At 40.4% G+C, this 14817-nt stretch overlaps 1 long non-coding RNA gene across 2 annotated transcripts; it reads right to left on the bottom strand.

Moving 5' to 3' along the window:
- Nucleotides 1-1162: 1162 nt before the first annotated feature.
- Nucleotides 1163-3811, bottom strand: LOC105031122. 2 transcript variants are annotated; one of them, XR_002196252.2, is made up of 5 exons: nucleotides 3685-3811; nucleotides 3325-3507; nucleotides 3059-3138; nucleotides 2603-2723; nucleotides 1163-1754 (listed from the first exon to the last, which is right to left on the bottom strand). It is a non-coding gene; the product is annotated as an uncharacterized LOC105031122 (long non-coding RNA). The 2 variants fall into 2 exon arrangements; XR_829671.4 differs by lacking the exon at nucleotides 1163-1754 and having other exon boundaries at nucleotides 1854-2723.
- Nucleotides 3812-14817: the final 11006 nt, after the last annotated feature.

The raw sequence follows: 14817 nt of genomic DNA, 5'->3' as shown, positions 1-14817 counted from the left end.
TGAGGCCTCGGGGCACAATTGTCTTTGGAGCGTTTCTTATCCATTATCCATGAAAGAAAAAATCTAACATTTTCAAACATCCGCTTTCATTTGATTGGAAAATAATTTACTCCTTAGCTTTGTTGGTTCATCACAATTTAATGTTTTTATTTAAAATATAAATTGGACAAAAATGTTCTTCCTGCATAATTTCTGCCCAATTTTTCTGGTGTTAGGAAATGTACTAATTATTTAAAATCATACTAATTAAAAGTATTGGTATAGCCTGAATGTTGTGGAAAATTAAATAATTTACTTTTATATAAAGTTAATACCAAGTAAAATATTGAAAATTACATTTACTTTGTCATTTTGTTTTATAAAATATCTACTTTTTGCATTTGCAGTACATGTTCCCAGGGGCCTTGGACCATTATCGGTCAGCGGGGTGCCTTGTAGCTCAAGGCCCCTAATGGTCAGAGGCCCCCATCCGGTCCATAACCTGCCCTGGTCTCAAGTCCAAAATATCTTTAGATTGCATTCTGCTAAGGCATTTCTCTCTCTCTACACCAGTCACCACATTGGTGAACAGGGTGGATTACTTTCAGTATGTGTATTTTCCTGGGCACAAAAACACTCCTAGAGGAAGTTGGGGAATATTAAGTCCAATGTTGATGATGGTTCAGTTTTCATCCGAGGCCCAGAATTTTGTCCTGGATGGTAAAACCTCTCATTGCAGCTCTGGATTGCATCACTGTAAAATCTTTCTACCCCCTGAGCAGTTCTCTCTGTATAGTAATTGATTGGTAGGTTATACCATATTTAGATAATTTAAATGCTGCCTGGCACAATTAGCTGTTTGTCTGCATACTCAGTTAATGGGAAAACATTATTTCTTATGGTGTACTTTTTGTGAGGTGCGAGGGTAGCGACTGCGTACTGGAGAGGCAGAAACGAAAGTAACCAAACAACACTGACATGAAGGATCACGTTTCTTGTGTTTATCAAGAAAAACCACAGCACCACACAATCTCAACAGACACAGAAAACCAGGTATTAAAACACATCATAATAATTAACTAAAAATAGGTGTGAGGGTGTGATGGGTGTGACAGGTGTGAGGGTGTGACGGTTGTGATGGGTGTGAGGGTGTGACGGTTGTGATGGGTGTGACGGTGTGAGGGAGTGACAGGTGTGAGGGGTGTGACGGGTGTGACGGGTGTGAGGGTGCCCTCCTGTCATCTGCTCCTGCCGGCGGTTAGTACACCGGCGGGGTGGAGCGTCGGGGAGAGCATGCAGCGCCACACGGAGCAGCCGGCACACTTCTTTGTAATGTGAATACATTATGGAAAGCACACCCAGTCATAGTTACAAAGGGATGGGATTGTTTATATGGTCAACTTAGAAAGTTAATAACTTAAACCACGTAAATATATTCACATAATTTCCATACAGCTTTATCAACAAGCCTTCTGAAATTACCATCATGGTAATGGGCAGATGCTGACATTTGAAAACTAAGCTGGTTTAAAAATCAACAAATCGAGGAATAAATCCAACTTGATATGTTGCCTTCAAGTTAAATGGGCTATTCAAATATAAAGAACCTATAGAGAACGTGTGAATTCCAAATGAACCCCTTTCACCTCCATTCTCCATTTGTGCTTCTCTTCTGTGCCAAGAATCCCAAAACTGAGGAAGTGAAAAGGATCCAGGTTGTAGGGGCGAATAAGATGGCCCAGTGACCCCTTCCAGCTAGTACGCGAAGAAGCAGCCTCAATGAGAGAAGCAAAATTCCATAAGAAATCAGGTTATCTCTGTCTGCTTTCAACACATGTCACATGTAAGCAATGAAATACCTTGATTAAATGTTGAACTGTTTCTGAGGTTTATTTATTTAAAAATGACATTCGTTTGTCATTCATTCTGTATTAGGTGGTTTTACATCATACATTTAAAAACAATCCCAGAATGTTTTGTTTCAATACTTGGTGGCAGATGAGTTGATACTAGTTTTGGTGTTTCAAAGCTCTTGGTTTTCACAGTGCTAGATTTCTCATCTCACACCAACAGCAGCTCGCAATTTCATGTGAGGTTGTGTTTACATAGAAGCAGACAGTGCTAGAAATAAGTACAGGAGCTCTTTTACTAAGGCTCGGGTGTCAAGGCTCTTTAATCCCCCTCGACCCTACATCCCCATCCCCGGACGACAGATTTTCATAATAATGGCTGGTGTCTATTAGTAACCCATCTAGAGGTAGAAGACTGCTGGTCTCTGATGCCATAGTTTTAACATCTCCTACCGAGGTGCTCCTGATCAAGGCACCAAGTAAAATAACTGCACTGTATACAGACAACATTGAAGTTGTTTGTCAATTCAGCTATTAAAGTATTTTTAAAGTAGGCGGAAACCCAACTGGCGATAACAATAATGCTTAGCTTGCAAAAAAAACTAGCGAGACTACAAGCTACTTTTTTAAATTGTCTCTAGTTATTTTGTTGCCCATCATTATTTTACAGTATAGGCTAAGATGATAACGGATTCTGAAGTAATGTTTCTCCTATGCTCATGCAACAACCCACCCACACTGAAACACACACAGGAGAGTACATGCCCACACACCGGTGGGCTCTTAGCTGTGTGCTCCTCAGTTCTTGTCTCCTTTTTGGAACTTGTTGGAGCAGAGTGGGTATTGGGAGAGTCAAGAGAGCAGTGGGATGTTTCCTGGAAGCTAAGGGCCAGCCTGGCCACAAAATGTAAAAAAAAAATTTAGTACAATTTACAAAATAATAGTACAACACATTTTACAAATTGACAGCAGTTTGCATTATGGCATTTACAAATACATGACAGTAACAATCTGCTGATTGAAGCTGATCTGAACTGTAGGTCTTTCTTACCCAAAATAATGGCCATCAAATAATTTGGCATCACACTAACCACATCAGTCAGAACATCACTGACAGAAAAAATTTGTCTCTCATTGTTATATTTTCCATTGATGGCTAGCTAGTTAAAATGTATCTTTGCTAAATAGCCTTGGATGCAGGAATATGGACTTTCTTTGGTTTTACTTACAGGATTGGTTCATAGTTCAGTAGTTCAGGAAATTTGCCCGAGCAGTGTTGAAATATTGGAAAATCCAGTACATAAAAATGCTCAAAAACAAAGTGACAAAAAGGTCAGATTCATTACAGCAATATTTGATCATACACAAAAATTAGCTTTCATTGTTTTGGTTTCAGCCCACCACAAACTTATGTTTCAGCTCTGCTGGAAGCACATCCCACCCTAACACACACAAGAAACTTGAAAACCAACTTTACCAAGAGTTTATTACTCACCTTTTTGGTCACAAAATAAAAATCTATTTTTGGTGCAAACAACACTGCCTAGTATCAAAGAACTTCATCCCAACAGTCAAGCGTAGTAGTGGGAATGTCAAGATCTGCAGCTGCACATTATTAAGGGAACAATGATTCTGAAGTATAACAGGAGATTCTGGAACAGAACATAGCAAGCTAATGCTGGAAAAAAAAGAGAGACTTAAGATGTGAGATGTTTTCTCCAAATTATTTCTGGATAATGTAGGTGCCACAAGCTATTGACTGAAGGGGTTCACATATTTCTGCAGATGCTAAATCTGAGTTTTTACGGTTTAAACCACTTTTGTTAAATTATGAATATAAGATATTTGTTTGTACCTGTCACGGTGCGGGAGGTAGGACAAAGGATAAGGGAATCATTCCTTTTAATGTTCTTCCTCAAACAGAAAACAACTAACAGAGAGACAAACCATATACTGCCACACATCACAGGAAAAACATCTGGCACAAAAAATGACCCACAAACAAAAGCAAAACAAAAAAAGTTACTTATATAGGGTCCCCAATCATAGACAACAAGGAGCAGCTGCCTCTAATTGGAGAGAACAGAAAACAAATGTACAGAGATGCCTAGAGGCATCCCCACAGTCAGGCCCTAGCTGTGGCCCCCAGGCTCATAGAGATGCCTGAGGGCACCATTTATTTGGAATATCTTTATTACATACTGGGATTTAGACATTTCATTTTATATAGACATAATGACCACCCCTGTAGGAACTTTCAAGTAGCACTATACATCTGAAAATACCAATATCCACACGTTTTAATCAACTGGAGCCAAGATGAACCTGCCTGGAAAAGGACATGTGTATTTTGAATCGGCAGAATGCATTCTGAAGCAGCAAGGCAGGGACCAATGAACATGAAATAAAATCCTAACTCAAATGATATGCAATTTAGGAAGATGCTATATTCACAGGTAATAGATTATAGGAAGTCATCTTCGAGAATTAAAAATAACATTTATTTAAGAACTGGAGTTTTGTTGCAGTTCTTTCTGCAGACAGCTATCAGGGACCTGCATTGTCTCTGACTACTCCCCTGCATGGAGAGAGAAGTGCATACACCATTAATGGTCCATTAATTTAATCCAATGTATATTTCTGTTTGATGTACATACATAAATCAATTAGAAAAACACTTTAATGTGTTTGTTTTGTATGTAATGTATTTAGCTTAACATTATAGATAAATCTACAAAAAATGCATCTCGCCTGTGAATATAAGCTGACATACTATAATAACTTATGTTATATTATAATTGTATACGCATCAGAATGTAAGTATGACTTTAGAAATAAAACACTATCAGTCATGCATTTCAATATTAGTTTCACATTGGATGTCTCCACAGATAAGGTGTATACGCATTGAGGCATCTGATTTCCTGACATCCGATCTGGCATACAACTGGGTCAGACACAACATTAGGTTGCTGGTTCTCTGATCATGTTTAGTGGCCAGGGGTCTAGGAACATTGTGAAAATACAGCTCCGGAAAAAATTAAGAGGCCACTGCACCATTTTCTTTCCTTTCCAAAAAAGTTGAAAAGGAAAGTTTTGAGTGAGGAACAGAAGCGTTCAGTTTGCAGTGGTCTCTTAATTTTAACCCTTCTCTTATCTAAAAATGTGTTTAACAAAATATTTGGCCATCCACATGTTACTATAAAGTGCGGCAAAAACATATATGCTTAGGAACCTACTTTCAACTCCAGATAAGATTCTGTTGAAAGGAATGACATACGGCATATCCTTGTATGTGAATGACAGACAGAGATATTCAACCTTGAACACAGAGTGATCCTGGCCCCTCTTAGTCTATCAATGGGCAAGTAAGTCAGTTGCTTGCGTCTACCAATTGTAGCAGAACAATATGCCAGGAACTTGATTTCTTCACAAAATGAATGCTGGGAGTCTCACCCTGACACCTCCACCCACCAGCCCTGAATGCTACACCTCATCAATAGAGGAAATTTGATGGGAGGTTACATTTCTGTGTTGGTAACTAATAACCGCTTCTCTGGAATGAGGTAAGACAAGGCCAGCCCTCCCATTAGGCAAGATTAAGCCTACCTCTAGTCCCTGTCCTTTCCCTTCATCCAGTGTCTTGTCTGAGTCCTTTTCTTTATGTTTGTCTGTGTCTTGTCCAATCGCTCTCCTAGGATGTTGTATGTTTTGTATCTGATGTAAAATGTCTTTGGGTCCAAGAAAAGCGCTATATAAGTTCAATGTATTATTATTATTAGGCAGCCACCTATGGTGGCACTTGAATTTGACGCAGCATTTAGACAGTTGGCTTCCTCCCACTAGTGTGACAATCGGCAACCGTCCTCCGATGCCCCTGAACCGCGGCAACCCAGCCACCAGCTCATAGCGTTGCCGCAGTTCCCACCCTCACCCCATTCCCACTTCTCCCGTAGTTCACTCCCACTATCCTCAGTAACTATGGTGATGTGTGTGTTTATAAATTATATCCAATTTTGAAACATTAATAAAAATGAATCTACTAATTAGAAACGCCAGGTGGACTATAAAGAAGTACATTCTAAAACTGATGTTGGACAATCAATTTATATATGTAAAATTACCTAATCAAGGCTGGGTCATTGACATAAAGCTTAAAGCTGGGTCATTGACACTGCTCCAGCGAAACGAGGCCTGCCATGCATCTGAGGCCCACAAATGATCTCACTCTTTTACGGTTCTACAGGAATGTTAAATATGTTATATTAAAAATAGTGCAATTTAATTGTAATTGTAACAATTATGGGATCGTGCCATGTGGGACAACATGTGGCATATGATTAAGAAGAAACTTGGTTTCCTACTATAGGTAGTTGGCAACATAGTGATAGCAACATTGTAAGTCTTTGATGCAGGGGTTCAATACCCTTTTGCCTTTAAGAGACCTCCCACATGTGCATGTGTGCACCAGTATTTTTATGGGCATAATTATAGAATTACATAGATAATTGGAGCCCATTTCTTTCTATTCCAAAAATAAGTGGCACGCATAGGCGCCGATACCGTGGGTGCTCCGGGGCTCGAGCACCCACGGAAAATAGCGAGCACCCACGAAAATACCGAGCACGAGCACCCACGTGTGCCAGACCGCCAGTAGGCTACATTCATTTAAAATTAAACTTGCCGTTGGTGATATGTAAAGCGTCTGTCACACTGTGATTGGTTATGTCGATGTTAGTGACAGCGACATAACCAGTCGCCTGCTCCGGGTGCTCCCTATCCACCAATCACAGCGTTTCTCAGATTAAAAAATGCCACTATCAAAAACTCGTAGCAGAAATTAGGGAGAAACTTCCAGAAACTATATGTGTCGTTTTTTTTTAATCGATATTTAGATAATAGCGCAAAACATTAATTTCCCACGAACTGATCGCGGGTAGGCCTACGTGTCAGTTAAACTTTTCATCTCCAATCCTGTATTTGTGATAAGTGGTAAATTTTGAAAGATGTACTATACGGCTTTATTAATAAGTAAATGAATAGGTGTGCGTAGTGCGTTTATATATGCATATATAGGTGTATATATAGGTATATATAGGTGTGTATATATAGGTATATATAGGTGTATATATATATATATATATATATAAATGGCGTGCGCCTATGAGCATCCACGGAGGGAAACATAAATCGGCGCCTATGGTGGCACGCCTACCTTTTTGACAGACAAAATTATGCTATCCATATGTGTCGGTATAGCCAAATACTCCCATACTATCTGATGTATTGATTAAATACCACTATGCCTTGGAAAGGCTTGGTGTGTTTGATTAAAACCAGGACTCAAATTGAGTTTGGGTATCACATTCTTTTTGCTAAAGAAAAGGGCAAAAGGAATAGATAACAAGCTCAAAAATGCCCTCGAAAGACGTGACTCCGATGCATATGGGGATATATCGATTCTTTTCTATGATATTTTGAAGCTGAGCTGCAGTCCATGATATCTGAGATGAAATAATTGACTTTGTTATTCTGTCTCAATTAATTGAGATTTTCTCTTTCTGAAAAGAGAAGATGTTTGTTTAAACCCAGGCAGCTTTTAGGGAAGCACTTCTGTTGTTGGGTTAAACAAAGGATGAGTAGCCAGCAGTTTGAATTTAAATTTAAATGTGTCTGCATCTGTAGAGTGTCTGTCTGGGTGGCAGGGTAACCTCTGTAAGTGCCATGCTTGATGCTTAAATTCACAAGGATGTCTATGATGTCATTATTTTCAAACAGCGTTGCAAACAAGGCACACTGAGAAATATACACTCACCTAAAGGATTATTAGGAACACCTGTTAAATTTCTCATTAATGCAATTATCTAATCAACCAATCACATGGCAGTTGCTTCAATGCATTTAGGGGCGTGGTCCTGGTCAAGACAATCTCCTGAACTGCAAACTGAATGTCAGAATGGGAAAGAAAGGTGATTTAAGCAATTTTGAGCGTGGCATGGTTGTTGGTGCCAGACGGACCGGTCTGAGTATTTCACAATCTGCTCAGTTACTGGGATTTTCACGCACAACCATTTCTAGGGTTTACAAAGAATGGTGTGAAATGGGAAAAACATCCAGTATGCGGCAGTCCTGTGGGCGAAAATGCCTTGTTGATGCTAGAGGTCAGAGGAGAATGGGCCGACTGATTCAAGCTGATAGAAGAGCAACTTTGACTGAAATAACCACTCGTTACAACCGAGGTATTCAGCGAAGCCACAACACGCACAACCTTGAGGCGGATGTGCTACAACAGCAGAAGACCCCACCTGGTACCACTCATCTCCACTACAAATAGGAAAAAGAGGCTACAATTTGCATGAGCTCACCAAAATTGGACAGTTGAAGACTGGAAGAATGTTGCCTGGTCTGAGGAGTCTCGATTTCTGTTCAGACATTCAGATGGTAGAGTCAGAATTGGGCGTAAACAGAATGAGAACATGGATCCATCATGCCTTGTTACCACTGTGCAGGCTGGTGGTGGTGGTGTAATGGTGTGGGGGATGTTTTCTTGGCACACTTTAGGCCCCTTAGTGCCAATTGGGCATCGTTTTAATGCCACAGCCTACCTGAGCATTGTTTCTGACCATGTCCATCCCTTTATGACCACCATGTACCCATCTTCTGATGGCTACTTCCAGCAGGATAATGCACCATGTCACAAAGCTCGAATCATTTCAAATTGGTTTCTTGAACATGACAATGAGTTCACTGTACTGAAATGGCCCCCACAGTCACCAGATCTCAACCCAATAGAGCATATTTGGGATGTGGTGGAACGGGAGCTTCGTGCCCTGGATGTGCATCCCACAAATCTCCATCAACAGCAAGATGCTATCCTACCAATATGGGCCAACATTTCTAAAGAATGCTTTCAGCACCTTGTTGAATCAATGCCACGTAGAATTAAGGCAGTTCTGAAGGCAAAAGGGGGTCAAACACAGTATTAGTATGGTGTTCCTAATAATCCTTTAGGTGAGTGTATGTGTAGGTGGGAGGGGGGCATTTATTTTGTCTTGCCTGGGTAGCAGAACATCCAGGGCCGGCCCTGTGGTAAGATACCTCACTGGATGAAAACATGTTGCTTTTGTGTGATTATGAGGTATATAGTAACAAGAAAAGGAACAAGGCAAGCCTAGATCGGCCGGCCCACGATTAGAAGGGATAAATATTGTTCCCCTCGCTGGATTCAAACCGTGGTCTCCTATGTGACAGGCTGTGTTTATGTATGAGTGTTCTGCATTGTTAAACCAATTAGTCAAAACAAATTTTTTTGTCTGTGGCATGGATCGAACCCCAGTCCACTGCATGGTAGTCCACGTCTCTAACCACCACATTAGTTAACAATGGGTAGTCAGTCAGTCAGTCAGACACTCAATAAGAGAAAGATGCTCTTCTTATCCATGGCCCCTTAACAAAATTACACTGGTTCTCATGGCCTGGGGAAATTTCAATGTGATTGTAACGGTCCAAGCCGGACGGGACCGTTACACATTGTGTTTTGTGTGTCCTTGGTTTGTCATGTCCTTGTTTGATCTTTCCTGTTCTCATTTCAGTTTATTCCTTTCACCTGTGTTTAGCCCCCCCCTGTTTCTGTTCACCTTGTTAGTTTGTGTATTTATTTCAGGCATTTTCTCCCCGTCCTTGTTGGTCATTAAAAGACCTGCATCGTTTGATCTTAGGTTACGTGTGGGTATGTATGGCTAGATCATTTCAGCGAGGTAAATAAGAGCAAGTCCATGTATTGATTTATAGGTAAAACAGTAACACCTTATAATCAGCCCTAACCCTAACAGGCAGCCAGTGTAAAGAGGCTAGTACAGGAGTAATGTGTCCAATGTTTTTGTTCTAGTTAGCAGTGGCGTCGTTAGGCCTGGGCGTCTTTATGAATAGCCCCGGATCTCAAAATGACCAAAAATGATAATAATAATAAAGAAATAGCCCCTGATCTATTCATCTATAATTCTGATCACACATTATGACAATGTAAACGGTGTAGGACGCTAGCGTGTACATTGAAACTTTCCACGTTTACATTCAAAACCTTGTATATTCTGTCCCAGGCGGGGCGGGGCGGTGGGCTAAGCCCCGAATGTATTGTGATCCTAGCGACGCCTCTGCTAGTTAGGATTCTAGCAGCTGTGTTTAACACTTATTGAAGTTTATTTCTTGATTCATCAGGGAAACCAGAGAGAAGAGGATTGCAGCAGTCTAATCTGTAACAAAAGCATGGATTAGTTTGCATGTCACATTATAACTCATATAAGTGTCTGAAAAAGGTGTTTGTACTCCATTGTGCTTGTATGGCTGAGAGACTGTGGAATCCACAAATATAAAGCACTTCATTCTAGTATTAAGGAAGACCATTGTATTAGCTTAAGTGGTGACAGGCGGAATTTAAAACCTTCAACTTTTAAAGGTTTTAACATATCCTGAAGAAAATATAGTCTATCAATCATATTTGCTACGCATTACCGTTAGTTTGAGACAGGCTCTTTCAGCCTTAATCTCTCTCCACTGCCTGTCTGCTTTTCTCTTTGGCTTGACTTTTCGTTATAGTGTACTTGTATAGGCAATTGTAACATTGTTTCAACTGGTTGTTTCCTGCACCAATCATCTCTGGACACATACTGTAATTGGGTAAAGGAGTAGTGTACCGGTAGCCTATTTTATGATGTTTTCACTGGTGGTAAGGGATAAGAAAATATTGCTGCTGGTTTTCTCAAACAAAGCCAAGGTTGTTAGGCTTACATGGGAGTGAAGGAAAGGAATTGGAATTGTGAACTATTTTCGTTTTGCAATCGCAATAAACAAACGTTCAGTGTGTGATGACAAAATATTGCAGAAGCTCCATAGCTCTGGAATTTAGAAAAATGACAAGCCAGATGTCCCCAAATGCAATATTGCACATATTAGTAGAAAACACAACAGTTCCTTCTAGAGATTCAACATCCCTTCCTGTCTTTTCATTTTAAATGAGGGATGTCATTAGAAACATATTAAGGTGTAGACCATGTAGTTGACAGGTCTGGCTAGAACAGGAAGTTAATGAACACTGCCACACTAGTCAAAACCATTTTGCAGCCTAGCAGTGCAATAAAGTCTGTATTTCTTTTCTGTCAGATCAATGTGTGTCTGATTCATATCTGACTCAATTGTTATTCACTCTTATCTCTCAGTTGGTAGAGAATGGCGCTTACAATGCCAGGGGATTTTATTCCCTCTGAGAGCCAGTACAAAAATATATGCACTGACTGCTATCAGTAACTCTAAATCAGAGCATCTGCTGAATTACCTAAATGTGGATCTCTTGCATACTTTAGATCAGATCTGTTTATTCTCTGATAGGTCAGATCGGTATTTAAAAAACCTGAACTGTTAGTGTTGGATGAATATTTGACAGGTCAATCTTGAGAGGTTCTCTAATCCACAGTGAAATTTTGCATCCACAGCGACCTACCAGCAGATGAACAAATGAGCTAGGGGAGCCAACATGAAATAATGTTTTCTGGTTGAGGTCAGCTTAACACACAGAAACAGATACTGAGGGCATTTATTGAGTAACTTGTTGTTAGTGTAACATTAAAAAATCTGGTATAGTTGGTAACTGAAATGCAAACTAAGTTGATGATCACAGGCTTGTGGTTACCAGATGCTCCTCATGTGACTATAACCATTTTCTTTGACAAAATTATATGTTAATCCATTTTCACTGTGGCTATCAGGTCATGACAAAGCATTAGAACAAACATCAAAACAGTATTGGTTTGGTTGTTGTACAATACTAAAACCTTTGTTGTGTAGGACAGGTCGTCATTAGCTGTAACAGATCCCCTTTCCCAACCAATTTGATGAAGACAGAAGTTTATATTGCATATTAGAAGTGACTCTTGAAAGCTAACTCCAGCTCATTTAAGCTGGTAGCATAGAATAATTGCTTTGAAAAAGTTGAAAGGCAGTTGTATTGGAGGTTTAAGAGACTACTGCACATTTTACTTTCCTTTCCAAAAAAGTTGAAAAGGAATGTTTTGAGTGAGGAACAGAAGGGTTATAATTAAGAGACCACTGCAAATTAAACGCTTCTGTTCCTCACTCAAAATTTTCCTTTTCAACCTTTTTGGAAATGAAAGAAAAAGGTGCAGTGGTCTGTTAATTTATTCCGGAGCTGTATTTACTGTAAATCCTAATGTTGGATAATATTGATGGGGGCAATTCAGAATCTTTCCCCCACAGCATCTTCCCATTGTTTTAGTCAATTTCAATTGACCTATTCATAAAATGAGGGCATATTGATGTCCTTGCTCATTGTGACATGCATTTCACTACAGGCCATATAAGCTATCAAGAAGGTATTTGCTGAATAAATATGGAGTTTATTTGTGAATATCGAATTTTACATATATTAATATTATTGTAATCAGAATAAATGTTAACTGTTCACAAATAACTGTTCACTAATTTATCTTCAGAGTTGGGTTAAAAAGAGTATTCCTACGATAATATTAGCCCACCCATATAAATCATCACAGCAACTCATAATGAATTTTCAAAATGTAATTTATAAAACTAAACTGTTATTTACATCTGCAGTTAAAAGTCAACGTCATCAGCGGCCAATGATTACCAATGATTGCACTTTTCTGAGATTCAAAGCAAGCAGAATTACATGGCCTACCCGTTTGTAGTTGAGGTGGCTGCATCAAAGGCAAATCATTATCTTTTGTCTGAGTGCTGTTTAAGCTTATGAGGACATGAGGTCTTGGACCACACCTCTGGAGCACAAGGCTTGAAAGACTCGTTGCTGTCCCTGTCCAAAGTACTCCTGGTTGTGTTGCAGATTAAGACGATACCTGACGATTTCAGCTTCCACTATGCTGTCACCTGTTTTGTTGCAAATGAAAGTGACAACAGGTGCACTGGGGAGGCAACAGCAAGACAACCCTCAAAAGTTGACACTACTGGTAGCATGAAGCAGTACCTGTAACCCATTCAGATTGTACAGGTAGTCCAGCTTCTCCAGGATGACACATCCATATGTGCTGTTGCAGGGTTTGCTGTGTCTCCCACTACAGTCTCAATAGTATGGAGTAGATACCAGGAGAAGGGCCATTACACGAGGAGAGCTGGACAGGGCTGTAGAAGGGCATGAACCCAGCAGTAGGAGTGGTATCTTCTCTTTTGTGCGAGGAGGAACAGGTGGAACACTGTCAGAGCCTTACAAAATGGGCTCTCAGCCCAGCACCATGCAGCTCGGCATTCACCAGAGAACACCATAATTGGCATGTCCGCCATTGGCACCCCGTTCCCTTCTCAGATGAGTACATTTGACAGATGTGAAAGAGTCTGGAGATACTGTGGTGAACGTTATGCTGCCTGCAATATCATCCAGCATGACCGGTTTGGAGGTGGGTCAGTGATGGTCTGGGGAGGCATAGCCTTGGAGGCGTACCCTGACTGTTGTTAGTTACCTGGATGAAATCCTCAGACCCATCGGCAAACCTTATGCTGGTGAAGTTGCCCCTGGGTTCATCCTGGTGCAGGACAATGCCCGGCCTTATGTGGCCAAAGTGTGTAAGCAGTTCCTGGATGACGAAGGCATTGATGCCATTGACTGGATCTCACGTTCCCCAGACCTGAATCCAATTTAGAACCTCTGGGACATTATGTATCGGTTAATATTACCCCGCCAAATAACACCATAGACTGTCCAGGATCTCACTGATGCCCTGATCCAGGTCTGGGAGGAGATCCCCCTGGACATCAACCTCTGTCTCATCAGGAGCATGCCCAGACATTGTCGGGAGTACATACAGGCACGTGGGGGTCATACACACTACTGAGTCACATTATACGTTGTTGGAACAGCCTGTCATTTCAATTGTTTACTTTGATTTTCGGTTTCCATTGACTGTTGTTATGTCATCTTGCTCTCAACGAATTACACAATGTATAGTAAAAGTTTTTTACTTTAATATATTTAGTTAATCGAGTCCGATGTGTGTTCCCTTCATTTTTTTGAGCAGTGTTATGACCAACCCCTGTGACAACAAAACCCTGACCTCCCCTAACTGTGTTCAATGCTGCTCCTAGTGGCCCTTATTTAAGCATCACTCAACATTCTAGGGGACCTGGAAGAACATTTGAAAATGGCAATGTATTCACTGTGATCTCTCTGAATTTTAACTATCAGTTGTTAAACTCTTGTCAAGCTTTTGTGGCTCCTTGACACCACTCTGACATTGCTCTGATGTCACTCACTCTTCCAGCTGTGACTCCCTTCCCATATCTTTCCTTCCTTGAGCTCTCTCTATGTCCCCCTCTCTCCTCTTCCTCTGTTAGATGCGTCGGGAGGGTGTGCATCACAGTCCAGATAGAAACTAATTTTCTCAGTCGGCCGTCCTGTTGTGTGACTCCAAAGGGAGGGATGACATCTGTGTGTGAGCGTACGTGTGTGGAGGGGGTGTCCTGTTCCTGCCATCACAGGTCCCAGTAGAAAGTGACAAACTGTGAAGGCATCATTACAGATAATTATTCCACTGTGATGGTACACAAACACACACACAGGGGTCCAATAAAACACATGCTCAATGCATTGGTGTAATATTGATGTACAATTATCAGGCAACTTAATGAGAACTTCCTGTTCAATACACTGAAGGGAGGATACAATTCAATACACAACTAACAGCGTTATTGCCACTAAAGGACTATAGAATATTTACTTAAAGTACAACGAAGCATACATACTGCATACTGCATACAACTGTACCAGTGTTTAGATTGTGGAAGCATTTACATTAAAGGAATTGTCTGTATAATCTTGTCATCCAGATGTGTGCCACTTGAAAAAATTGTTATTCTCTGGGAAGAAAATGTTTCTTTGCCCATCAAAACACCATACCACTTGATTATACATAATTGTTATTAAACTGTTATTTTAGGTAGGCTGCAA

The sequence above is a fragment of the Esox lucius genome, chromosome 24 (assembly GCF_011004845.1).
Source record: "Esox lucius isolate fEsoLuc1 chromosome 24, fEsoLuc1.pri, whole genome shotgun sequence".
Taxonomy (NCBI): Eukaryota; Metazoa; Chordata; class Actinopteri; order Esociformes; family Esocidae; genus Esox; species Esox lucius.
This window is presented reverse-complemented; position numbering and strand designations above follow the sequence as displayed.